Source organism: Pyrgilauda ruficollis, unplaced genomic scaffold, assembly GCF_017590135.1.
Source record: "Pyrgilauda ruficollis isolate IOZ18807 unplaced genomic scaffold, ASM1759013v1 scaffold36, whole genome shotgun sequence".
NCBI classification, from domain to species: domain Eukaryota; kingdom Metazoa; phylum Chordata; class Aves; order Passeriformes; family Passeridae; genus Pyrgilauda; species Pyrgilauda ruficollis.
Window position 1 is genome coordinate 6,970,395 of NW_024525045.1, and position 26,583 is coordinate 6,996,977.

The window sequence follows — 26,583 nt, forward strand, 5'->3', positions numbered from 1 at the left end:
CTGACCAATCCTACCAGAAGTTAAGACTGGTGATAAACCTGCTTAATGCCTTCATTCCCCATTTACTGAATGCTAGTAGATGTTGTGTTTTTAAAAGGGGAGGGACTGGGCAGCCTGGATGAGGAGTGCTGTGTTTGATCCTGGGGTTGCCCCTGCCAGCATGTGGGAGCCAGGAGAGACAGGAGTGCCGGCTCCTTCCTCGAAAGCAGCCCCAGCTGAGCTGCCAGAGGCTGGGAGGCGGCCGGCCACAAGCCCAGAGGTGACCTCGAGCTCCGCAGGACTCAGTGGCTGCCAGAAGGAGCAGGAGGCTGAGGCATGGCCAAGGTCTGCGTCTCTGACACAATGGAAGAAACAGCTTCTCTGGATGTGCTGGAGGAATTCATTCCAGCCCAGAAAACAGCCGAGTGGATGAGCAAAAGGCGAGGCAGATGACAGGACCTCAGTGCCAAACCATGGCAGGAGGTTTCTTTGCAAACCTTCCTACTTGGTTTGTATTACCTATGGGAGACAAATTTAATTGTTTAACATTTTCTTGTTCTAGTTTGTTCTGATGAAATGAGGCTTTGAAAATGGGTGTTTCTGGGATGCTTACTTTAGGGTAAAGGTTTCAGATGATCTTTCCCAAAATATTTGCAGACTTGCATGTCCTTTTCTATTGCTCTCCAAATATTAAGGAGCAAGTAAATTTTTTAAACTCTCATTTCTGTGAATAGAATAAAAAGCCAGAGAGAATAATGTATTTGCTCTAAATACCTGAGATCTGCAGAACTGGTGTATGCATGTGATGACGCAGCTGGATTCAGCTGGTTATTGTGAATATTACACAAGATGCAGCAAGGAAGGTGTTTGACTGGGGTGATGCTAATGAGTTTATAGCAGAGCTTTGTCATGGGATTTAATGTCTGTATGCTCTGGAGAGGAGGGTGGGATTTGAGAAAGGAAAGTAGGCTGCATGAAGCAATGGAAAGGTCTGTGGTGGTGCTGTAATGAAGTAGTAATTCATCACTCTGGTGACCTGCAAAGAGAGAGTGTGGGGGGAAAACTCTTGGCTGAAATGATGTTTGACAGATAAGTGACCATACATTTACAGAATAATAGAAAAAGTTTACTTGAAAACTCCTTACTTTTATAGTCTTAGTTAAACTTTGATTATGGGAGATCTGTCTGGAGCAGTCAAGCACATTGCTCTTCTCTGTCCACATCTCTGGGCTGTGTGAGGCTGGGAGTACTCTCTCCTCATTTGCCCTGCCTGCAGAGGAGCTGTCAACGGTAAAGAAAAGGATTCGGTGGGGGAAAAGTACAGCTAAATCTCTTGTAAACAGTGAAACTACAAATGCCTTTGTCTGTCACAGGGTGCTGGAGTTTGGAAATGGGTGGGGCAGCAGGAGCTGGTGGGTGCCTGTGCTGGCAGGGACAGTGTGGTGCCTGTGTTGGGGTGGCTGTGCTGGCAGGGACAGTGTGGTGCCTGTGTTGGGGTGGCTGTGCTGGCAGGGACAGTGTGGTGCGTGTGTTGGGGTGGCTGTGCTGGCAGGGACAGTGTGCAGGGCTGGAGCTGGGGGCAGCTCGTAGCACCCAGGCAATCTTTGGAGCAGGGGAAGAAGGAAGCTGGTTAGGGATAGAAAAATAAACAAGCGAAGAGGTTTGAAGCACCATTACAGTAAGGGATTGAGCTCATAGTTTTTGCTTATAGAGGAATAAAAAAAACCCACTTGGAGTTTATTTGCAGAGCACAGTGAGTATCTTGACTGACTTACAAAACAATGGAAAGCTGAAGCCCCTTCACTGGCAGCAGGATGCCCAGCATGGTGGTTCTCATGGCTGTGGGATCAGGTCATGGGAGGGCAGGAGGTGGCAGGTTATGTCCTACTGCAGTCTCAGTGACTAGAGTTGAGAACCAGCTCCTTTCCAATGCTCTTCATTGCTGGAGACAGCTCCATGTGCAATTGTATTTCTGTATTTCTGACTGAGGATCTTTGGTGTCACACACCCACCACAGGCCAGAGCAGCAGCACCTCAGATACAGACAGAATGGACAAGGATGAGCCTAAGGCTGCACGGAAAAGGAGATTTAGACAGTGGAGGAGGGGCATGCATAGCCAAAGCAGAAAATGGGGGAAGGATGAAAGAATCAATAGTTCATTAGACTTATAGAGTAGAAGAAAGAGAAAAGAATCAATAATTCATCTGCTCTCGAGACTCTGCTCGTGAGATGTGGGTGGTTAAGGACATTATGCAACAGCTCATATCAGCATATAGGAAATGAAGAAGTAGAAATTAATGGTAGCCAAATTGTAAAGCCTGGTTTAAAAGAGTGGAACCCCTTCAAAAGAGCTTGTTGTCAAATATTAAATAATTCTTTGAAGTTCTTCAGCCTTCCTTCACCAGCACTGTCTGTGGCATGAACATCATTCTTTAAAATTCTGCAATCATTCTCAAAATTGGGATTTCAGTGAATGTGAGTTTTGTCTACGGGATTTGGTGTTGTGGTTTTAATAGTTTACAGCCCAAGTAAAAAGTAAATACTGTATTGTAACATTTCAGACATGGGTGTGAAATTTTCTACAAAATTAGCTCACTTATTTAACACATATGGACTAGAAGTAATGCAGTCATGCAGTTTCCATTATACTGTAGAGAAATAATAGCTACTGTACTATGAGGGTGTATTTTTAGAAAGAAGGTTACAAACATGCAATGTTAGTTTGGACTGGCACTTCATAGTGTATGTAAATAGCTTAAGTGTAAAGGGCTGCTTTTAGTACAAAGTAGCTAGTTTTTGTGGGTTTATTAATTTAAAGGCTTGTGTATTGGCCAGCATTAAGTGCTGATGGTCTCATTAGGGCTCAGGAAAGCACCTGTGTAATAGCCACATGCACTGACATCTTTTAGTAACCCAAGAATTCTTTCTTGCCTTTAGGAATATCAGTTAGCTTAAATATTCCTTCATGTTTCCTTGTTGTGCCTGAGGGAGAACAGCCAAGTTCTGTGAGCTCTGCAACAGAAGTTCCTGGAGTGTCTGTGAGGAGGAGAAGCAATCCCTTTGTCTCATGTGGCTCTGTAGGAGATGCAGCAGTTAACTATCTTTTGCTTTCAGATAAAATAATGCAGCTCGCTTTTTTAATGGCTACAAATCATGGGAGCTTCAGAGTTCAAGTTCCCTGTAGCCCTCTTAGCTGAGTGTACTCCTGTCCATGCATGAATAATGCAGGACCTCACTGGCTTTAGTAAGATACAGTTAATTCTCTTGGCCTTAAAGGTTTTTTTCTCCCCATTATTACTTAGCTGCCGTCCTGTTGGAAGGGAACGAATTAACCACAAACATGCAAGACTATAAAGGCCGGTGAATGTAGGAGACAATAACATTATACAGGTAAAGCAGCTCCAGAGTTCAAATTCTTCAGCAGAGTTTTGTCTCTCTGGATTTACCAAACATCCCTCTTGTGCTGTGGACACAGTTGCTCAGCCAATATTCAGCCAGTGTTGTGTGTAAAGCTTTACTGGACGCAGTGAAAGCCCCTGGGCGTTGCTGTGTGGGCGAGGTGGGCAGGGCAGAGCAGGGAGCTGCACACACCAGGCAGGGTCTGCAGCTGGTCCCACCTGTTCTCCTGGCCTTGCCAGGGAGCATGGCACTGAGGTGCTGGCAGGGTGCCCTTTGCAGTCCTTTCTCTACGTTTGATACCATATCTGAAGGTCAGGCAGCTGTTGGAACACAGATGCACCCATCCTAGGATGGCTAGAGAAACTGCCTTTCTGTATTTGTTTATCCATATAGAATGTCCTTTTGAAAGTCTTATTTAAAGCTTAAATCTTTTTCTCCTGTTTACCCAGCACAGCTACAGGGAGAATTTTGGTGTGGTCTGTTCATTTTAGAGACATGTTCTCTCCATGGTGAGTAGGTAAGGCAAAACTTGAAAAGGCAGGGATTGACAAAGCACCTGCTAAAACAGACTGCTTTTTATAATCTGTAATTCAAATGTTTTCTTTAAAAGGAAATACTTTGGTTGGCAGGCTGGGAAGTGTGTGATGATAGCTCAGTAAGCCTCAGCCTTTCTGGTTAACAGGAGGTAGAACCAGGTTGTGACACATTGTGCTTTTTCTCAAGGCACATTTTTTCATCTGGTTAACTCGATGTGCTGACCCCTGTAAAGAATAACTGAACCCTAACAAAAATGATTTTTGATTCATGGCAAACTGTAGCTGGACTGGCAAAGTAGAAACATTTAAAGCCTTTTGTGGTATCTAGTGACATTTGTATACAGTCCTAAATAGTTCTCAGTAGGTGAGATTTACTGGCATAACATACTAACAGCTCAGTGCTGTCTTATTTCTTATTCAATCTAAAATGAGAAAGGGAGGCCACTTACATCATTTTACAGTACCTAAGAAATATTTTAGAAAACCGTAGGTGATGGTAAAAGTAACTTAGGCTGACAACACTATGTTATTTTATTTGCTAAAGAGATATTTCTTGTAAAAGAAAAATGGTATTGTAAGATAAGATTTTTAAATCCACAGGTGCTGCACTTTATATGCAGTATTTATCTGGTATAAATTTTTGCAAGTTCTAACAATTGTTTAATTGGTGCATAAATTACTTACATGTCTTGTTCTCCCTGACAGTGTTTCACTGAATTTTGTAAAGACTAATTACTGTCATCCCCAGTAGAATTGTTCTTTTACATCAGCAATCATTCATAACTTACTAGGTGCCTGCAGCTACAAATCAGTCATTTAAGCAACCCTGGGAAATGTTTCACATTATCCAGCCCATCTGGTAATGGAAGAAGCTAACACTTCTAACCAAATTATCAACTTGAAACCCAGCCACTTCAGAAGCACTGTAATTAGCAGTTCCCTTAGCCAGTGACATGACCCTGAATGTGCACATGTGCCACTGTGTGCAGAGAGTACAGGGGCTTTTCCCTCTTTTTGTCTGCCTTAAAGACTTCCAGGAGGACAGAAGGGGTAGTTGGAGCTCTGATGTGAAGATAGGTGTAATACATGCAAAAATTAAACTAAAGGCCACAGCTTTGTTCAACTGACTCGGCAATTTCTGAGGAAAAACAGTTTATAGCTGAGGCCCACCTTCCTTGAACTATCCCTCTGTCTGGAACAGGGCAGTGACAAGCTTTAATTTGGGCAGCAGTCGCTCATCCATCAGCTTCAGAGTCAGTGGGGCTGCCTCCAGGAGCAGCAGTCAGATGTGGCCAGCAAGAAGAGCCACCTGTCCTGTGAGCCTGTCACCTGCCCAGCCCTGCTCCGTGCCTGGGAGCTGCCAGCCAACACAAACACCACGTGGAGCCTGCTTGAAAGGCACATTTTGCATTGCTCCATGGTAATAGTGAGTATATTTTGTAGCAGGAGTCAATTTAAAAAATAAAAATAAAAAATTAATGAAAAGGTGTGTTTTATTGGATTCTTCAGCCATCTATTCAAAAACTTTATTTTAAATGGCCCTGGAATGGAAGGCAACTAGAAGTTTATTGCAACAATGCAAAGTAACTTTCCTGTAGGTCCTGTAGGAAACAATATTTCTCTTTAGATTATAGCTGTATATTCGGTGTTTCATTTTCCAGTGCCTGTTGGAGTAATAAGAGAATAGAAAATAAAAATTTTTACTTATCCCCTTTCCAATTCCCAGTTTATTTTTAGGTGTTGGAACTGACCTTTTCCTTCTCTAATACTTGTTAAAAGGGAAAGAAACTCAGCATGCTCTAAGATGAGGCTCAATCAGGTAATGAAAGTGTGTACTGCATTACTTACAGCAGCAACACAGAAAACTCAATGACCTTTTCATTTTTTTTTTCCAAGGCTTTTGTTCATCTGCCTGAAGACTTTGTTTTTCTGGGCTGAACAGTTTTAGTATCTTTTTTGTCTCCACACCTCCATTCCTATTCTACAAGTACCAAATTATAAAACTCCCATAGTCTGGCTCAGGAGGTTATCACAGCTCATTTCTGGTATTCATTTTGGACCACTTTTGTTTCCAAACTTGTAGTATTTCCTGAGCAGTTGTTCTTCATGCTGAGAACTGCCACATTTGATGTTTTTCTGTCCCATCATCTCCTCACTGCTGCTTTCATTTTAACAAATTCTCTGGTGTGAGTTCTTTTAATCTCCCCTCCTGAGCTAAATTTAGTCAATCTTAGATCAGACTTAAATATTGTAATATTGCATACAAGTGTTGGAACATTAGAACTGTACTAACGTAATGCAGTCATATACCATATACAGTTGAATGGTTCTGCACCAGGAAAGTGGATTAGGGAAGTTGAAGGCTGTTTTTTTTCCTTGCTATGAACTGGAAGGAGCTGGAGACATGGCTGGGCTTTGCCTTGGAGTCACACTCCATAACTCACCACTGAGACACTTTGTGTGTCCATCCCCTTGGCATGTTTTGCTGCCCAATCTCAGAGCAAGCCATCTGTTATGCTCTCAGTATATTTCATAGTCACTGTTATTCAAATATGCTGAAAGCTGCTTAAGGAAGAGATTTTTTTTCACACTCCTAAGTCTGACTGTGTGGAATGAGTGATGTCTAGCTTTGCTCTTCAAGACTGAATGGTTTAATAATGGAATTAGGCCAGGCACATCCAAACCCAGAGTGCCTCGATGTCATTCCTGCCTGCCTGAACAGCCACTGTGATTCTTTCCAGCTTGTCATGATAAACCAGAATAAGAAGACAGTATTCATCTTCTGAAAAATGAATTTGACAGGCGCTTTTGCTACTAAATTAGCACTGGGAGTTTTGTCAGCAGTACCCTGGCTGGCTCTTGGTGCTGGCAAGTGAGTAACCTCACCTCTTGGCTTATTTGCGGGAACTTCTGGCATTTAGGTGAGCCATTTTCTTTTCATCTACTTTAGAAGAATGCTCCAAAGGCAGTCCTTTTGGGTTTTTTTTTTTTTTTTTAAAGCTTGGTTTGGTAATTGTGCTTCAAAGGCAAGGATGCTGACAGAGTGATGAAACTGTTGGTAAATAATTTAGGCCATGGTTGCCACTGGTTGTGGAACCATGTTTTACCCTTTATGGGCAGTGACTGAGTTGAAGTGAAGGTGAAACTTTATTTTAGAGTTGAGAAAGCTGCAGTGAGTCATGGTTACTGTTCTTGGCTTTCCTGGCCTGCCCTGCGGCAGGACGGGCAGGCAGGGCATGTGTGTTGCTGGGGAAGGAGGGAGTGGGGTTGCTGGGGCTCACACCATTCCCAAAGCCCTTGCTCCCTCTCTCCATGCAGGACAAGGTGGTTTCACAGCTTGCTCAGGGACAGGTATGTCCCTTTTGTCCCACAAAGGTGCTCTGTGTGAGCCAAGTGAACGGCCCAGGCTAAGCATAACAAACACTGTAGCTCCTCAAGAGGTGACCAGATGGTACAGTTCATTTGTCCAGCTTAGATATTGTTGCATCTCTTCTGCATTCTTGAAAAATACAGAAGTATTTTGCTTCACTCATTTTTATTGGTAACAAGAAAGAAACAAGCATGTGATTTAATGCACTGTCTCCCTTGCTGTTCCTCCCGAGTGGCACAGCTGGTTTGTTTTCAGAACTCCTCTCTTTGGTATTGCTTTTAACTGAGCATATTTCATTTCATGGAGGAGGCAGGTGCTCATTGTGTTAATATCGTTATCATTTTCTTCACTGTTTGAAAACTGCTGTAATGGAAGCCAGCCTGGCAGAAAGGTCACATCCTTTTAATGATTTGGTATCTCGGTTTTGGAGACAAATTTAAGGAGAAAACTCCCAGGAATGAGCATTTCCTCCAAGGAAAAAGGGCTTCATTAACTCTCTTCTGCCAATGAGAGAAATTTATACCAGAGGGTGAAAGTGGGAAAAAAGAGCTGCTTCTTAACGGGAAAAAAAAAAAAAAAAAAAGGGCGGGGATGGCGCAAGGCACAGAAAAGGATTGAATAAGTGCTGGGTATGAACTTACCCTGCACACACAGAGCCGCGGGCTGACCACATGGCTCGGAAAACAAAGTGGCCACTGGTCCCTCTTGCCTCCGGGGAAGGGACGAGGAGTTCACGGAGCACCTGGAGCACAGCAGACGGGGAACCTGCTGAATTTCTGGCGTGGGTCTCGTCCTGGCAGCAGAGAAGCTGATGGGTTTTAATGTCCTTGCTCGTGTTTGTTCAGCTCCTCTGGGGTCTCGGCTTCGGGGCGGTCCCGCCGGCTCCCGGATGGGCCGAAAAGAAAAACAACCCAGGAACTGCTCAAGGGAACAAAAAAAACGAAGAAAGCCACCCAGAGGATTCCCAGTGGGAAGGAAAGGGGAAAAAAAGACCCTTCTCGCTTCAAGCCAGTAAAAAACCAGTCCGACAGAAGGAACAATGCAGCATCCCTGGTCCATGCTGTCCAGAGCACACCAGAGAGAGAGATTGCACAGAACTGTGCCCGGGGTTCCTGGGCTGATACAACATTTCGATAGCCAAACCCCATGTCCAGCTAAAGATCCAGCAGCCATTTCTGGGCAGAATGCAGATGATCAGCAAAACTGGAGGGGGCAGGTGTAGGAGAAGCTCTTGTAGGGAAAAAGGTACTTGCTGTCATGTACCAGAGCTGCAGCACTTTGAAAGGTGCTGCCCGACCACAGGTCAGATGCTCTTACCCAAATTAAAAAAAAACAAAAACAAAAAACCCCAAAAAAAAAACCAAAAAAAACCCCCAAACCAAAAAAAAAAAAAAAAAAAAAAAAAAAGCCAAAGCCCAAAAAACCCAACAACAACAACAAAAACCACACACACAAAAATACAAACAAACAAACAAACAAAAAACACAAATAAAAACAAACAAAACTTTGCAATTACTTAACAAACTATTTTGGAGCTCCTGAAAGTGAGCTTTGCAGAGTGTTTTGGTGCCTCCCCCAAAGCTTTCTTGAACCCTTGCAATATTCATTCTGTTTCAGATGTAGCAGGTTTCCATAATAAGTGCTAGTTTAACTTTCTCTATGGCTGTTAGTCTGTGCAATGTATAATTAATGGAGAAAAAGCAATATATCATTTGTTTATGCAGATGGACCACACTATTTTAAAGAGTCTAGTAAAACTTGATGGTTTACCACTTAGAAACGTTCTTAAATGTTCAGAGTCAGTGGTATTTCCCCAGAGTGATTTATAATAGAGGGAGAAATGGAAAGCTTAAGAAAAAGGAGGAGGGTTTGGATGGGAACACTTAAAATTTCTTGGCAGATGTTTACTGCTAGGGAAGCTTAGGGGTTTTTTTTTCTCTTTCCTTCCAGGAGTGAGAGATTTCAAGGAGGAAATGGCAGATCTGGGTTCCTGAGAGTGTTTTCTGAAGGCAAGCTCAGGGAGCAACCTCATTTACGTCACAGACCACATCCCTGGGAAAATGTGGCCTGGGCTTCTCACCTGGAGGCTGCCTGGGGCTCCTGGGAAGGAGCTGAGCAGGGTGGCTGGCACTGCTGCCAGGCTGGGGCTCCCTGCACTGCCCACAGTTCATAGAGGAGCAGTAAGAAACAGCCTTTTTCTCCTTGGAGAAAATGGAGTCACAGAGGTGCAACTAGAAATTTAAATTACTGTTCCTGAAACCCAGGGGTAAAGACCTGCATAAGATTTAAACTGTTCTGGCATTGCATGAGCAGTGCTATTTTGCCCTTATCAGATACACTTCAGGGTTGTGAAGTGTTTGAAATTCTCGCAAATGGTAGATGCAGAGGGTCATGCTATTTATTACACTGAAAAAACAAATGAATTTACAGCACTGTAGGAGAATAATAATCATTTAAATTTCAGATAACAGTTCTTACTTTTACATTCTTCTGAGCTTCCCAAAAACGTGGCAGAGTGCTTCCAGTAGGCAGTTTTAGTGAGGCTTTGCAGGGTTAAGACCATATCCCATGTTAGATCTGCAGAGCACAGCTTGCAGAGAGGAATCCACAGAAGAGCTGGAGGCTCCAGAGAGATACTGGTATGCTTACTTTTTCCTTTCTTTGTAATTCTTTCAACTCCCCTGCTTCGTGGGCTCTAGATTACTTTGTGCATGAAAATATAATTAGTTTAATTGTCAAATTTAATTACTAAGGTTTTAGTAATGGGTTGGAAATTCATTATTGATGTGTTCCATTGGTATGGCAATGGGTCTAGCTGGATATTAGTGTATTTGTTGTGATACTTGTGTGTCTAATGGGCCACGCTGCCCAGGAGGTGTGTTTTGGGGAAACAGGAAAGCCAAAGTGTGGCAGGTGTCGTCATGGCTACCTGTCAGCCAAAAATAATTTTGGTGTTGACGTGTCTACGTGGTGATGTTGGTCTTCATTTTCTCTGAACTGCAGCTTTGGCCTGGATAGGCAGTGGAAATAAATGCCAAAAAATGCCAAACCCCAGAACTGTGACTCTGCAATGGGTTTTCAGGAAGGAAACAGGCAGTAGGTGTTTAGAACAGCACTGAAATGTCTGTAGGGAGCCATCGGTATCTAAGGGGTCACCGGGACCTTGGGGAAGACAGAAATTTGTGTAGGCTTGCTCTGAAGTACTTTTTCTCTAAATATTTTGTTACTGCTCATGAATCCCCTCTCATTCCTCTCCTTTCCCCCTCTGGTGCGCTTCTCCTAAGAGGAACCACAACTCCTGGGTATGGTTGGAATTCTGGTGGGGAGTGGCACAGTTTAACTCAGGGAGGAACTGTATCCCTGCTGCCAAGAGCATGGCAACAAGCTGGATCTTTCATCAAAACTGGGTACAGCCCATAAGGAAAAATGTACATAAAATTAATTGAGCTTTGCATACTTGGGGAATAGTCTTTGGAACCAGAAAAATTTTGAGACCTTTCTTCTCAGTGGTAATTGCTAAATCCATATGGATCATCCTAGGCATGAATTTGTTGAAATTATAAGTATAATGCACAACTGGCTTCTAAAATAATATGGGATGCTTCTAAGAGAGAAGTGGATGAAATGCTTTTTGTTGGGAATGTATTCACATGGTGCTGAGAGGTTACAAGCACAAAGTCCCAGTCCTGGTCCACACTGGACACTTGCTTGGAAGGGCTGTGGTCTCCTGTTGCTGCAGGGTGAGTGGTGTTGCTTTTCCATGAGACCCTCAGGCAGTGATACAAGCTGCTCTCTATGAAGTTTGCTTGTGTCCAGGCATAGAAGTTCTTGTTCAAAGCTTAATGGGAGAGGGGTCCAGGAGTTTTGAAGAATTGTCATTTGGCTTTGTTGTTTTGAAGGGGAGAATGTCCTGGAAGGTCAGTTTTGATTAATGTTACCTACTAAGGAAGAGGCAGTGAGGAATAATGTACAATCCTGCTTTTGTCTTTGGAAGATACTTCAGGAAAGGAAAAAAAATAAAACATTGCCCTTTTTACTAATCTGGAAAGTTACCTGAGTGACAGTGAAATGCATATTTCAATTGCTACCAAGATTTCAAATATCCAAAGCCCAGAATTCTGGTTTTGTGTCAGTAAATAAAAATTACAGTATATATGATAAAAATATTCAGAACATGCAATTCATGACATCAACATTCAAATATGTCAAGCAGAGATGATGAGAGCAATGCACTGAACACAAACACAGAGAAAGGAAACTTTATTTTTCCTTTGTTCATTGACATTTTAACACTGATCTTGGTGTGGTGCTGGCCACTCCCAAATTGGTTTTGTCTTTGTCCATTAGTAATCTGCTCTCTCAATCTTCCCAGGCAGGGGGTCAGCAGGAGGAAGCATGCCCTGCCTCCCTGGGAATGTCTGCAGAGGAAAGCAGGAGGGAGGGGCTGTGGAGGGCTCCAGGTCTCACCTCTGTCACTGCAGCACACACAGAGCTGCATTTTGAATTCCCAGGGAGGTATCTGGGTGGTCACTGCCCTTCTTCCCTCATCACCTCTTGAGCTGGAAGGTGCTTGGAAGGATAAAGTCAGCCCAGTTCTCTTTCCTCTGGTGCCTCTTTGGTTTTTGCTGCCGTCTCCCAGCTCTGAAGGAAAGCGTCTTCCTTGATGTGTTAGTCCTTCTTATTAAAGAATTTTTTCCTGATTTTTGAAAGGACAAGGAGATGCAAACCAGGTCTCAGCATTTTGGGAACTGAGATACATCCTGTTTCTTCCCCTTACTGCTGAACTGCAGTCTGCTTTGGGGTTGTGGGTCTGATTCTCTGTATGGTTGAATAAGATGTAAAAAAGCACGAGGTCTTGGTCTCTCCTCCTGGAGTAAAAGCTTATCCAAAGTAAACAACGAACTAATGCCATGGGTTTAGAGGATGGGTTTGGAATGCTCCCCAGGAAGTCTGCTCTGGTTGGCTGTTCCACCCCTAAGAAGGGTGGTTTTGGAAAGCTCTGCTTGCTCAGTCATTGTCTACATGATTAACTTAATTAGTTAAGAAATATCCAAGACATCAGAATGGCCTGGGCATGTTCCTGTGCCCGAGGAGCCAGTGTTTATCTCAAAACTCTGAGTGCTTGGGGGAAAAAATCTACACAGTTAATCTTACACGCAGATTGACTTGGCAATCAGAAAGGACTTGGCAACAGAGATAAAGTGAAACATATATGGATGGGGGACCGCATTTAGCAGTATTTACCCTGGCAAAAATCCCTTTGGCTTTGCTGACAGTGCTGGTAGAGTCAAAAAGGCTGAGTCGCCAGGGAGCAGAAGGAATTCGGTGGGAAGCCTTCTTTTGTGCTCTGTGTAATTCTGAATCGGGAGAGTTGTATTTTGGACTAAGTACCATTTGAAAGAATTTAGGCTTATAATTTAGCATTTCATCTGTTGCACCAATGTCACCTAGATTTTTAGATGAAACAAGTAAATTACTCTGTGCCTGATGTTTGCAGACCCACAGGTAGAAAGGCATTTTGTTTTTAAACCCCAGTTCACTGAGTGACATAGTTTGAGAATAGAAGATTAGAAGATAGGGAAGGAGCCAGCTGGTACGACAGAAAATAAGACAAATGGTGTAATAGGTCAGAAGATTTGACTGAAATTAGTCAGAATAGAGTTATATATATACACTATAAAATTATATATATGTTTATATCTGTCACACAAGTTTAAAGTGGGATTGATTTTTGTCCCTCAACTTTTTGGTTTTGTAATCTCATTAATAAAACCCTAAAAATTAGTGTTCAAAATATGAGGCTGATAGTTAAGGAGTCTGACCAGAATCTATTAAAACATAGTAGAAATGTAGCATTGAATTGATACTCCAGTACCTGAAAAAAAACTAAAACAGAAGTCCCCACTATGATTCCCATTGAAGAATTTACTGTGTAAGTTCAAAATTGATATTCCAAACTGGAAATAAAATGTCAAACCCCCCAAAAATGACAAAACCCCCATCCCTGTTGTAGGGGCTGGAAATAGCCTCATTGTGTTCAGTAAGCTGTGCTGCCTGCTTGGCACTGCAATGAACCAAGTCATTTATTGTGGGACCTCAGTATGGGCTTGCATAAACTCACTTACTGTAGAAAACTGTTACCTGCATATTTACCAATGCACAGCTCAGAAAATAGACCCTAATGGAGTTAAAACCATGTTGAAAACAGTTTATATTTTGTATTAGGAAATTACTGCATGTCTGCTCAGGTTGTAGAATTCTAGAAATGTTTTTTTTTTTCTGTGATAATAATCACACACACAAGTTAATAGTGAGCTGAGTGCCTCAAGCTCCTGCCTGAATGCCTTCAGGAATCTGAAAACACAAACATGTAGACACTGTGATAAGGTTTTTCATACATATTCAGTTTCTTTCATTTTAGTTTTTTTATTTGCTATCAGCTGTATTAGTGGGTGGATGAGATTCCCTTTCCTAAAGAAATCAGGTGTGCAGGTACATGAAAGAGGTGGGTGAATTGCTCAGCTTTGCTTTGTTGTTCCCAGATGCCTTTTTTAATTGCCAGCCTCACAGATTGACATTGGGACCTGAAATTCTAGATAAATCTTTGTTCATAATAGCTTTCCTGCAGGCCAAATGATGCTTTCATTTACACCTGTGCATCTGCTGCCAGCTGGCAGCCGGGGCAGAGCGAGCTGGAACAGGCTGTTTATGGACAGGGTGTGTTTGCTAATGAATCAGTGAGAAGCAAGAACCCCAGAGCACAGCACAGCACTCAGGGCTTCAGCTGTTCCTGCCTTTCTCCTCTTCTCCTCCTGGTCTTACACCTGGGGGTCCTGTCCTAAAACCACGAGTGGGGACAGGAGGACCAAGCGTGATGCTGGGAGATGTGTGAGGAGGAGAGGGCTGGGGTTCATGTCCCCCTGGTCATTCCTTGCTGCCCTCCCCTTTGTGCCTGAATTCATTGGAGCAACAAGTGAGCGCCCCTGGGGGAGGGTCATTGTGTGGAGTGTGAGAGATCCCAAGGAAATGTGCTGGCTGTGTCTGGTGGGCTGCAGAGGACAGGGAGAAGTTATGAGTGGTATTACCCTGCAGGCCGAGTTCTCAAAATATATTTAGCAGAGTTGTGAGGAGTAGGCTGATGGATGGCTGGAGAATGGCAGCAGGTCCATCCCAGCTGCCACCCCCCTGTCAGCTGTTCTGGCCAGAGAAGGCAACTCAGAGGGGGCTCCTGCTGTCCATGTACCCAGAAGGACCAAGAACAGCAAAGTTTTGCTCACTGATGCTGCCCTAGAGGTGAAGAAATTCAGTGTGAGCAAAACTCAAGTTGGCTATCAGATTCTAGGAATCCTGTGTGAAATTGCAGGGGGTGTTTCTGTGAGTTTAATGTTTGTCTTCATGCTGTATCCCCCTACCCCGCATGCTTAGCAACAAGAAAAGTCACTTCAGTGGGCAAATCACTCTGTAGCCCACCTACCCTCTCATCTCTCCCATCCCATCACTGGATTTGGGCTGGTGCTTCAGAGGCTTGGGGGTGATAATACATCTCATACAGTGGCTGTAGAATGCATAATATGGAAATCCTCTTTCCACACTCATATTTCTCAGAAAATGGGTTTGTAAGATGACATGGCAGGAGTGCTGATTGTAGGTGGGGCAAAGGGATGTGGTATTTCAGACAGAGCTTTGCCAGTGATGAAAGATGGTAACAAGAGTTTGTGATTGAGAAGAGCTGCACAATGGTGAGTGGAGGCAGCTCTGTGTGCTCTATCTGTGCTGTTAGAGTGTATTTGTGTTCAAGCTGAATGCTTTAGAAATGTGTTCAGAGAGCATCAGCTGTGTTTGCATGCCAGGAACAATGATGAATCCTAAATTCAGTATGAAAATAATTCAGATAATCTCCAGTACCCATTTACTGCTGGTGAAGATTATGGTGCTTAGGAAAAAAGTCACTTTCAACAAGTCCAAAATATAAATGGTGCTAAGCTAATGGGATCAGATTCATTATATTGAGCTTAATTGCAACTTCATGGTTCCAGATTTATTCCAATGTAATTCTGTTAATACCAAAACTAGAATAATAAAGTGATGAGTCAGGTCTATTGTTTGTAAATCTCCACTAGAGATCATTAGCTTGTATACAACTGCATTAAAATTTAAATGACATGCTGCTGTAATTTTTTCGCTTGGTTTGAGAAAATCTGCATATGTTGGAGCCTCTGGGTAATTTAAATTGAAGTAGTTGAGAAAATGTCATGTAACAATGATATGAGGAATGTAGTCAAATATTAATAGTCTTAAACAGCTCAGCACAATCTGTACTAATATAAGTAGGTGAGTCATCAGTTCTGTTACTCTGTCAATATGGTGAAACTTTAAAGAAAGCTGTGGTGTGGTGCAAAAGATGCTTTGAATCAATTTAATTGTTAACTAGGGTAAACAACTTTGGTGTAATACTAAGCAGGCACACAGGAAACTATTGTGAGAGGTTCCAGCTGAGAAAGGGTGCTGTAAGCAGTGAAGTGTTGAATGAGGGTGTGTTATGTCAGTGTGGTCGTGTGGAGAAATTGTGGTGAGGCTCCAGCATGCTGGGCACAGCACAAGAAAAGATGACAGCACATATACATTGTGTCCCACACAATGAATATGGTCACACAAGATGCAACAAGGTGCAAAAAGAGGCAAATGGGAGAAGGGCAGAGGGGGCAGTCAGACAACCAGAGACCCGCTGGGTTCAGCACATAGAGCCAACATTTTGGTTCTTTGCAAGCTTCTCATTCATTCTTTTCCCTTTTCTCTCTCCCCCTCTCATCCTTGATTAGCTAACCCAAAATAAAAAATGTGTTTAAGTAACAGCTGTGAAAATGTACAAATTTGAATTTTAGGATATTTTAATCAGTATGATTAGGTTTCCCACCAAGAAATCTCCTCATCTGCTGTCATGCTATTAAGGCAGAAATGTGTAAATGAATTAAAGGAATTGGAAGAGATTCACCAAAAATATCTTTGACTCCCTGCACCCCGTTTCCTGAGCAATAAGGACATGTTCACAGCCATAAAGGCAGTTATAGGTGTGTACCTATGCGTGCTATTTTAGATGCCCATTTATGAAGCACATCTCATGAAGAGATAAAATGCAGGGAATTCTTTCAGCATATTTCAGTCAGGATGTTGCTCATAGTGTGGAGGTGCCTGTTGCAGAAGTTGTCTGCAGTGGTTGTCCTTGAATCCTGAACTTTCCTTCAACTTTTTCTGTTATTACCTTTTCTATAAATCTGTCCATAACTCCTGAACAACATTGTCTTTGAACTTCAGTGCATCTACTCAGTGAAATTCTCATCCAAGCTTTAATCTTCTCTCACCTTGATATATTTTAACTCCCTCTTTATGGGCTGGCACACAAGCTGAATTTAATGGTGATAAATATATTTCTGAGACTAAAAGCTATAAAGAATACATTACAGATTAATCAGAGCCAAATCTTCATTCTCAAATGGTAAATTTGGGGAAGGTTGATCAGGGAGGAGCCAAGGAGCCTGTGGTTGGAGCTTAGGCTCATCTCTGGTGTCAAGCACATGGTTTTGTTTGTTGGTTTTAAAGAGTGTCTATTAATTTTTGGTGTCTTTGCTACTACAGAACATTTAAATCATCACTGAAGCAACTGTCCCAATTTACCTTCACATTGTGTTCAAGGGCAAAGCTTGAAATGTGGAAGTATCTGAGGGGAGAAGAGCAAACAAATCAAAGCCAGAAAGGAAATCTTTCCAGCCCGTCCTCCTTATTTACATTTTCCTGGTGCACATTGGGAATGAATTCATGTGTCCTCTCTCTTTCAGAAGGGAAGTGGCCACTGTTTTTGCTTATGCTTTTTGTCACCATGCAAATTTATCATGATATGGCAAAACAAGTTTATTACACAGTTTGCTGCATTTTTTTAAAAAGCCACTTGTTTGCTGTTAAAATTCCTTATTATCTGTTTTGCAGTTTCTGAATCAGATAGAGCAGTACAATTTAGTAATCTAAACTAGTGTAGTAAAGAGTTTTAAAATATGAGTTATACGCTTGATTTTGGTGGTGGAAATTGGATTATTATGATGCATATGTATGTTTAAATTAGCAGTTGTAATTCAGAAAAGAAGATTTTCAGGTGAGTTTCCACAATAAGGTGTGTATGTAGATTTGGCCTGGGCCAGACATTGTACTGTGCCTGTTCTTCATATGAAATGTGGTGGGTCAGGGCCCTTTTTTGGGTGGATCATAAACCTACCTAGAGGGTAAGAACTATTAGAGACCACGAGGAGCTTCTCAGAGGGGTTGCTGCAGATGTAGATGTGTATGACTATAAATACAGCTTTGCTACAAATGTACACAGACAAATTACTTTTCTAAGAACCACTTCTATAACCAATATGATAAATGTTTAGGCCTATGCTTAAACCTACTCAATTGAAATCTTTAGGAGAGAATTTTAAGCCTGTGTTGAATTAATTGAATTTAGGCTCTGGTGTTCCTGAGTCAGGATCAGTTGTCCTGAGTCTTGCGTGGTTACCTCCCAGGAGATTTCAAACTCTGAATTTCAAAAAACACATTGCATGGAGCTGTATATTTGTGCTTAAAGGACAGATTCTTTATCCAACCCATAAAAAGAGGCCGCTTGTTGCAGTAATAAGCAGAGGGGACTCAGTTTCTTTATGTAGAAAAGCTTATTTTTTATTCACAAAACTTATTTTTATATAGTTTTTACAGACTTTGTGTTTAACTTTGATTGGCTAGTAGTTTTCTTGCCACTTAATTCATTGGTTAAAAGGTGTTTTGTGTGTACATGCTAAGACTGTGTTTTACTCAGATGTTTACATTTTACTTTAGCAGATTCTCATGGGACGGATCTTTTGTTATTACAGGTGTAAACGGTTCTCTTGCTAGAATAGCTTGTTGTGTTAACTGCTTTCACTCTTATGATTTTTCACATGGGAAGTTGGTTTGCTGGTAATTTAGCACAGCAAGGCTTGATTTTATAAGGCCTTTCTTTTATAATATCTCTACTTGTATGCAACAGCCACTGGCTTCGGGGCTTGGTTTTAGATGTTTTCATTCTGTTCTGCTTTTCAACCATTTTCCTCTCAAGAAAGCACAGCTGGAGAGCATTAACTGGAAACAAATGATGTTGCAGAATATCTGCTTGTTCACTGCTGCTTTTTCAGCTTAATTCTGCTAAATGCTGCTTGTTTCAAGTTTTGAACTGCCCTCAACTGCATTTAACACTTAAAAGATAAACCTGTAAAACAATTCTCCCTTCCCAGCCCAAGGTATGCAGAGAGGAGGATGGGGGGAGGAGGGTTACCCTTGAGTCCTTCCCTCTGTTCAAGCTTTCTTGCCTTCCTTTCTCCCTTTAACATATTAAATTTCAAGTGCTGAATTTTTGTGGGATGCGGGTGAGCTCAAATACAGGGCGGTGTTTGTGGTGTTTTATGTATTTCACCTTCCCCACCGGGCCTGCTAAAAGCAAGGGCGGGTGTGGACAGCACAAAGCTTTATTTGTGCTGGCAGACAGCTGCTGGAGACAGTGTCTCCTTATCAGCCGTGCCTGATAACACAGGATCTCCCATCTGCCACCCCTGAGCTTTGGAAGACACGTGCTAAAGCTGCCAGCTGCTGGGAAGGGGCTGCTGGTGGGAGGCAGGGGGGGTGGATAAACCTGTGACTTTGGGAAAAATGTCAATGTTCTCCTGAAAATCACACCGTGCCCTTTGGGATTGCAGAATTCTTCAGAGAGGTGATTGCTCTGCATCGCCTGGACCGTGATTTAAATGTGATTTCTAAGGTGCTTCACTGCTTTAGGCTGCAGAGCTTGGACATCTGTGGGGAAAATAGATAAGTGTTATCCCTTGTCCGAGTTTCCATTGCTGTTAGGAGATTTATTAGCATTTTTTATGGCTGGTCATAGCCTGTGTTCTTTAATATATTATTTGCAATTTCCTTTCTCTAGATTGTGCCGTTTGAGGAACACAACTCAAATTTTCCATCAGTTGCATCAGGGAAGCCATAAATATGTCACAAGGGGTGTATTTATGTACCCTATTATGCCTTGGAAAGATTTTGGTCTGTACTGTGTGAAATTAAAACAATAATTAGGCTTTGACACAAAGGTTGGAAGGAAAACTCCTGGCTTACATATATTTGTGTGCTTATTGTGTGTGATAATTAAATGGTGGTTACAAATTTCTACATATTCTAAATCACCCTAATGGAAGCACTTAGGCCACATTACCTCTTAGCAGGTGTCTTAATAATAGGAGGAGGGGTGAAAATTGAGGAAAAAGAATTTAACAAAAGCGTGCTGCAGTCTGTACAGTGGGCACTCGGTGGGCACTCATGTGCCCTGGTAGGGGACAGAGGATTGTCCTTCAGAGCAGGGAGACAATCAGCTGTCTGCTGACCAGCCATGGAGAAGCTTTCCCTTCCCACTTTCTGGATGTGGAAGTCCCAGCAGGCCCAGTGTAAGACTGATGCTTTGTGTCCATATTGGAGCACATTCCATGGCAAGGAATCAGTCTTTGGGGGACACCATCCCTCTGAAGATCATGATGCTCACTGATCTTGGCAAAGTATGAGGTAAAAATGGAGCAATGTAAGGCAGTGCTGCGCAGAACTGGAGTGCTGCTGACTTAGAGAAAGGAAGACTAGGGGGCAGAGAAAGGAAGAACAGGGGGCAGGAAGGAGAACAGGGCAATAGCCACAAAGTACAGAAAATAAATAAAACCTTGTGCCCAGGTGTGTTGATTCAGCACAGCCTGGTTTTTGGTGGGTGGGGAGGCCCACAGAAGTGGTGAGAAGCTGCTAGAAGCTCCCACCATGTCTGACAGAGCCAATCTTTGATAGCTGTGAAGATGGACATGCTGCTGGCCCAGTTAGAGAGGTTGGTAATGCCTCTGTGATGACATAGTTAAGGAGAAAATCAAGACAGCACCAACACAGTTTTTTCCAGGGGAGAGAGGTGCCATCAGGCCGCGGTGATGGGCCACAGCCACCACCATCTCAGCGTGCCTGATGGTGAGCCTGCCTGCCTGGCCACCCCTAGCCAGCCGTGCTGTGGGCACAAGGGCAGGGCTGGCAGCAGAGGCTCCTCCTTCCCAGTGCCCCACATGAAGAGAGGCCTTAAACAGCGCCAGCGCTGCGGGAACATGGCGAGCGACTCCCCGACACAGAGCTTAGACAAGATCGGCGCTGTGGGATCCTGCAAGGATCTTTGAACTGGTGGAACCTGTTGGCAATGGTACCTACAGGCAGCAGTCTTTCTTCTAGTCAGAGGAGTGGAGGAAGTGAGGTCATGGGAGGGAAAACAACATGGCAGCACCAAGGTCAATGGAAAAAGGGCGAGGAGGTGCTCCAAGGGTCGGAGCGGAGATTCCTCTGCAGGCCGTGGTGAGGACCATGGTGAAACAAACTGTCCCCCTGTAATCCATGAGGTCCAATATGGGATGGAGAAATCCACTCTCAGCCCATGGGAAAAGTGATCACACCAGAGCAGGTGGATGCCAGAGAGAGCTGTGATCCAGTGGGAGACCTGAATGGAGAGAGAGGGCCCTGCTTCCAAACCAGAGCAGCCTGTCCTTAAAAGACTGAGCCCCATGGATGAGTGACCCATGCCACAGCAGTTTTGAGAAGACCATTTATTTGCCTGTGGGGGGGACCCCACAGTGATGCCTCTTCCTGGTCTTAAAGAATTGAGAGCCAGACCCAGTTGAGGGATAAGGGGTTTTTACCTCAGTATTTTAATAAGGATCCTTAGGGTGCACCATTTTGCCTAGGTGGGATGCACCACAATGCACCCACACAACAGATCATGTATACAATTTATAGACCTTACAAATTAGCATATTCTAACAAGGATGGCCCAATGGGAGGCCTGGATGAATGGCGTGATATTCCCTCATCTGAGGATTTCCCCCCTGGATGGGCAGAGTCTTAGTGTACAGGACACGTTCTAGAGAGGACCTTGGTTTCCCAAGATAGCTTAGGGTTTTCCAGCCTCTTACTATGAGGATGTTTGGTTTCCTGGTCTAATAAAATACTAGGACTATGCTAAGTTATCAGACTTAAGGAATTACAAGTACATATGCTGAGAATACTGAGGATACATAAAAGTTATATAAAAGGTATATAAAAGGCAAAAAATCTTGGCATCAACAGCATGGCAGAAGAAAGACTTCTCTTCCTGAGCAAACAGAAGGTCTTGAGTGATGAACTCACCAAAACCCCCATGCCCTGTCCTCCTGCACTATCAGTGGAAAAGGGGCTGAGGAGGAAAGGTGTTTTAAATGCTTATTTTACTTCTCATTATCCTCCTCTGACTCTGTTAACAATAAATTTACCTTATACCTTTAAATTTGAACCTGTTTTGCCCTTTGAGTGTTTTTTTCCCAGTCCTTAACTTGTGAGCCCTTCGTTAATTTTTTCCCCCTCTTCTCTGCTCAGCTATAGCAGAGAGGGTGAGCAAATGACTTTTGTAGGTGCCTGGCATTTGGCCAGTGTCAAACCATGACACTAGATAGGACATAAACAGTGGCATCAGGATATGAACAGTGGCATCCTGCTTTTCCCTCCTTTCCCTCCTTGTCCTCTCTGTGTGCCAGGCATGCAGCACTTCTGCAAGACTTTACATTCCCTTTCTTGAGGCATTGTGGCTTCAGCTCCTTAATAAGCTAGCTCGTTCCTTTTGAGAAAAGCAAAGTTAGGACTGGAGAGATACCCTTCACTTATTTAATAGTGTGCAATTGTATCTCTGTCTCCTAATACTGGGGGTTCTTTTGGGTTTTTTTTTTTTTTTTTTTTTGTTTTTTTAAATGAGACTTTAAAAGTTCCTTTCAGCAGTTGGAAACATTAACATGGGTTGCTGAATGTAAGTGATTTTTAGTAAGTTAAAGGTCAAAACTGTCAAAATATAAGATAGCTCGGTGTCTTAGGTATGTATATAAAATAACTTAAAAAAAAATAGTTTCCAAAGTTCTGGTGGCATCAGTTCTTCTGAAAACTTCCTTTGTCTTTCACCCAGCTTTAATTTTGCTGATGGTGGTTCTCCCTTCCAATCATCTCTGTTTTTATAACACGAGATAAAAATACGTTCTTCATAGATTAATGAAAGCCATGAACGTGAGGTGCTGTCAGAGCTTTACAAATTTATTTTAAAAAATTGTATTGTCATTTGGCAAATAAGTGTTGTCTGCTATAAGAGCTGCTCTTTTGTGTGAGCCATATGTAACGTTGCAGTTAATAACATTTAGTGTTATCAGCTGCTCGATGACTTTATCTCCACTACAAAAGCCTGTTTGCAGAGAGGAGGCAGCCTTGCTGGAGTGCCAGATTGTTAAATAACTACAGGTTGCCAAAACTAAATGAACTTTTCAGCTGGTAATGATGTGCAAATTGCTCTCAAAAATGTACGTGCACTGGAAGAATGCTCACAAGCACAGGGCTGTGTCTGGTTACAAACATTTCTTTGCCTTTGTCCTTAACCCAGCAGTGACACCATTAGAATGACTGTATCTCTGTGTACAATAACAGAGTTATTTTGTGTTATTAACAGCTGAATCGTTACTCAATAGCTATTAATTAATGTAATTAACCAAATATATATTTAAGCTATTTTTAAGTTATTAGCTACTATGTTAAGTAGCCATTTAAGCTATATTGTGGCCCTCTTGGTGAAATGCAGCTCTGGGTAAAAAGAGTGGCTGTGGTTGTGCTGCCAAAGTGTCCCCCTGGGTGTGACTGGTGTATGGAAAGGAAGGTTTGCAAATGGGCCTTTTTTTAAACTACTGGTGCCAAGAGGGGAGACGCAGGAATTAAACTCTGACAAGTCAGTTAGGCAGTTTTTGAACTAGTTTTTTCTTTTCTTGAGAAATACTTTTCTGTAATGTGCCAGAAATGAGGAGCTGCCTTTGGGTGAAGAGGTCTCAGAGTGAAGTTCAGATGAGGAGGTGGTTGGATACGGGGTGTCCAGGAAGGTGGCTGGGCTGGAGCTGATACCCAAAGGCTGCACTTTCTCTCCGGGTGCTGCTGCAGCCCGGAGGAAGCGCTGGGTTTCCTGTGCAGAGCTTGCTCCCTTGCCCTGGAGTGTCTCACCTTGGGGTTCTTAGCCTGGTTGGGAATTTAGTACAAAGAGCCTTTCTTGTGAACCATGTTTTCTTTGCAATTTTGCATTCCAGCTCAACAATTCATTCCTTTTTTTTTTTCTCCTAATGGTGTGGACTTTACTGGCGTTCACATAACTTTGGAAAAATCGTTAGTTCAGGTTCTTCTGGGGGCCTTGAATGTTCCAGTTCCAATCCATCGGGGGTTGTTTTAAAAATACAACTCTTGGTACACCTAATGTGCATTAGAATTAGTGGGATGTTCTGACATACAGTTAATATCCCTGAATTTAAAAGTTTTTCAAAGATAAATATTTAAAGGTGTGAAAAAAAGGCTTTTTCTGTAACCAAGTTAAAGCTAATGATGTGTTTTCAGAGTATTCATCTTCCCATCTCTTGCATTATTAGACTGTTCTCAGCAGTATTTCTATGATCTCAAAACAGCATTTTGGAAGTATGATTTGTACATTTGAATGTGCTGTGGAGTGTTTTGGGTGCACGGAGTCTGTGTGTTTCACCTGGCATGGCAACATTCTCAGCTTGAACCAGTCCTTTCCCCTCTGGAAGGACTGAGTTACTCGTGGTACTTTTATTCCTGCTTTGTGAAATATGTAGTGAGAATGTGAGATGTGGTGAAAGGGGAGTGTCAGCATTAAGGTACACACCAAGTGGTTAATAATAGTTCTGTCAGGTTAGGCTGCCTGAGAATTGTCAGTCTTTAATTTTAGAGTTCTATCTTTGTTCCATAAACTGTTTCAAAACCAAGATTATTTCTTTTTCTGAATTTAATTTTCATTCATTTAGGACTATGCACAGCTACATACACTTTTAACTTAAACTGTTATTATTACAATTTTTTCTCAAGTTCTTACAGCCAGCACCCCAGAAAACACAATTTTATTTAGTGTTGTAGGACTAACCTGTTCTGAATGTGTTGTAGGTTTGAACTGCTGTCAGGTAGAATAAAAAGAATATAGTTCAATTTTCAAGTTGCAAAAACACATTTAGTATGTGCAATTTAGCAGCTGTTGCAAACACTTGAGGGCATTTTCTTCAGCATTTGAAAATTCCCTGTAGGAGTGAGACAGGAGTCATTCATTCAGCATTTCAAGCTTGAAAAATAATTTAACCTTTCCTTAAATTGTGTTTTGAAGTTTGGGATTAACGCTGTGCCTGGCTGCACAGATGGTTACATTTTACATATTCCTTTGTCTGGGAAAAAAAAAGGGACCACATGGTCAGTTAATGGCTTTAAACACTCCTAGTCCTCATTTTATATCTTCCTAATGGGACCTCAGAGATTGTGGGAAGATACTCAGAAAATTGTTGTTTATGGTGTAAGGCTTGTAAGATGTGTTGTATTCCGTGTCCCAGAACTCATGAGCTATTTTTGCTCCTGCTTATTAATCCTGCTTAATGAATTTCACAGCTTCATCCCTTAAGATTTAACATCCTTAGTTCTGCTGTGGAAAAAAATTAAAACTAAAATCACCTATGCAGAGAAAATGTTGCTTTATTAATGGAACACGAGGGCTCTTATTTTGTAATTTTTAATAGGTAAAATTATCACTGAGGTGAATTGTCAAGAAGTAGACTCCATATCAAGTCACTGAAGTGGTTATAAGCTAAAAAAGCTTTTTAGTCTTTCAGAATGCTTTCTAAGCTTTTTTGCAGCCACTTTGGGGAAATATCATAGTGAACTGTGGACAACACAAATCAAATGTGATGTTGGGATAAATGATGGAAAATCCATTAAGTCGGTGGTGTGTCACCAGAGCAGACAATTCTAGCGTATAAATCCAGTCCTTAACTGGATATTTTGTGCTACGTAATGATTTTTTCCCTAGTAGTTTTAAAAGTATCAGCTAACAGATTGATGGATTAACACAGAATTACAGAATAAAGTCATGGAATGGTCCCTAAAAGGGACCTTAAAGGTCATCTGGTTCCACCCCCCTGCCATGAGGGGACGCCTTCCACTAGGCAGTGTGTGTAAATCTGCACATGGCTCATACAACAGATGTTGATAAAACCACTGAGGGCTGTACAGTGTTGAGCACTTGTAAGAAATCTGTCAAGTTTATAAAATGTTATCATTACAATATAGGCACAATACTTTTTTTCCCCTCCATTTGAAAGTGCTAGTAAGGTTTTTAAGGCTACTACTCTTTTATCATGTAAAGGAGAAAAGTTTCCTTTAATCTTTTAAGTTCTTACCCTTTTAAGCCAGCATGTGCAACAAAATCCATCTGGTTGGAATTCTTAAAGATAGCAGTAACTGGTACAAGACTTCACAGCTTTATTCCAACTCCTGTGGCAACAGGATTTCCATTGCCAGCACTGCAGTCACAGAGATGATTCTTGCTACTATGAGGTGGAAATTTTATCATGTTCCTGCAATTCTGTGCTAGCTTTGCAGGCCAGGAGGGGTATAGGGGTTTGAAATGCTGGGGATCAGAGTTTGGGTCTCCAGTCCTAAGTGCTATCAATGAGGCATTTCTAGCAGATACTTAATTCAATTTGATTAAATTAAATTAGAGACGTCTGAAGATGTTGTTTATATACTTCGGGGGTGTTTGTGTGCATACATATGGGAACACTCACTCTGCCTTCCAATCAGCCAAATCCTCCTCCACTAATTTATTCACAGATGAAAAGGTTATGTTTCCTCTAGATTTTGGAGGGTGTTTTGTTTAGTTTTTTCTTCCAAAGAAGTTCCTAGAAAGAGAGACTAAGAGAGTGTTGCAGGAAAAGCACTGTTGGCTGAGTAGTTGGGTTACCCCTGAATGCCATTTCCAGTTCCTAAGATGCAGAAGGAGCTGGGATGTAAAGGTCAGAAGTTGCCAGTGTAGTTCATGTTAACACAAAATGATGAATGTTGTGTTATAAACACAGTAGAAACTCCCTGTCTTGTTTGAGATCTGGAAATGTAGTAACTTCTCATGCTTGATAGAGCAGCCTGAAAAGTGGTTTGGCATTATTGATTTAAACCTCACAGATAAGAAGCTCAGTGTGAAACTTTGCAGCCCCTTACTACGGGTGAAATGTAGAAAATTCTGCCTTGGCTTCTATTGATTATCTTAATTGCCTCAAGATACAAAGGTTTTCTCAATACCATTACTATCTTTGTGACTGATCGATAGAATACAGAATCTCTGTTGATAAACAAAA

At 42.2% G+C, this 26,583-nt stretch overlaps 1 protein-coding gene across 1 annotated transcript in view; it reads left to right on the top strand.

Annotated features, from left to right (window-relative positions):
- SPSB4 (splA/ryanodine receptor domain and SOCS box containing 4) overlaps positions 1-26,583 on the top strand; it is an 82,824-nt gene that overhangs the window by 54,867 nt on the left and 1,374 nt on the right. The gene's annotated exons all lie outside the window — the stretch shown is intronic.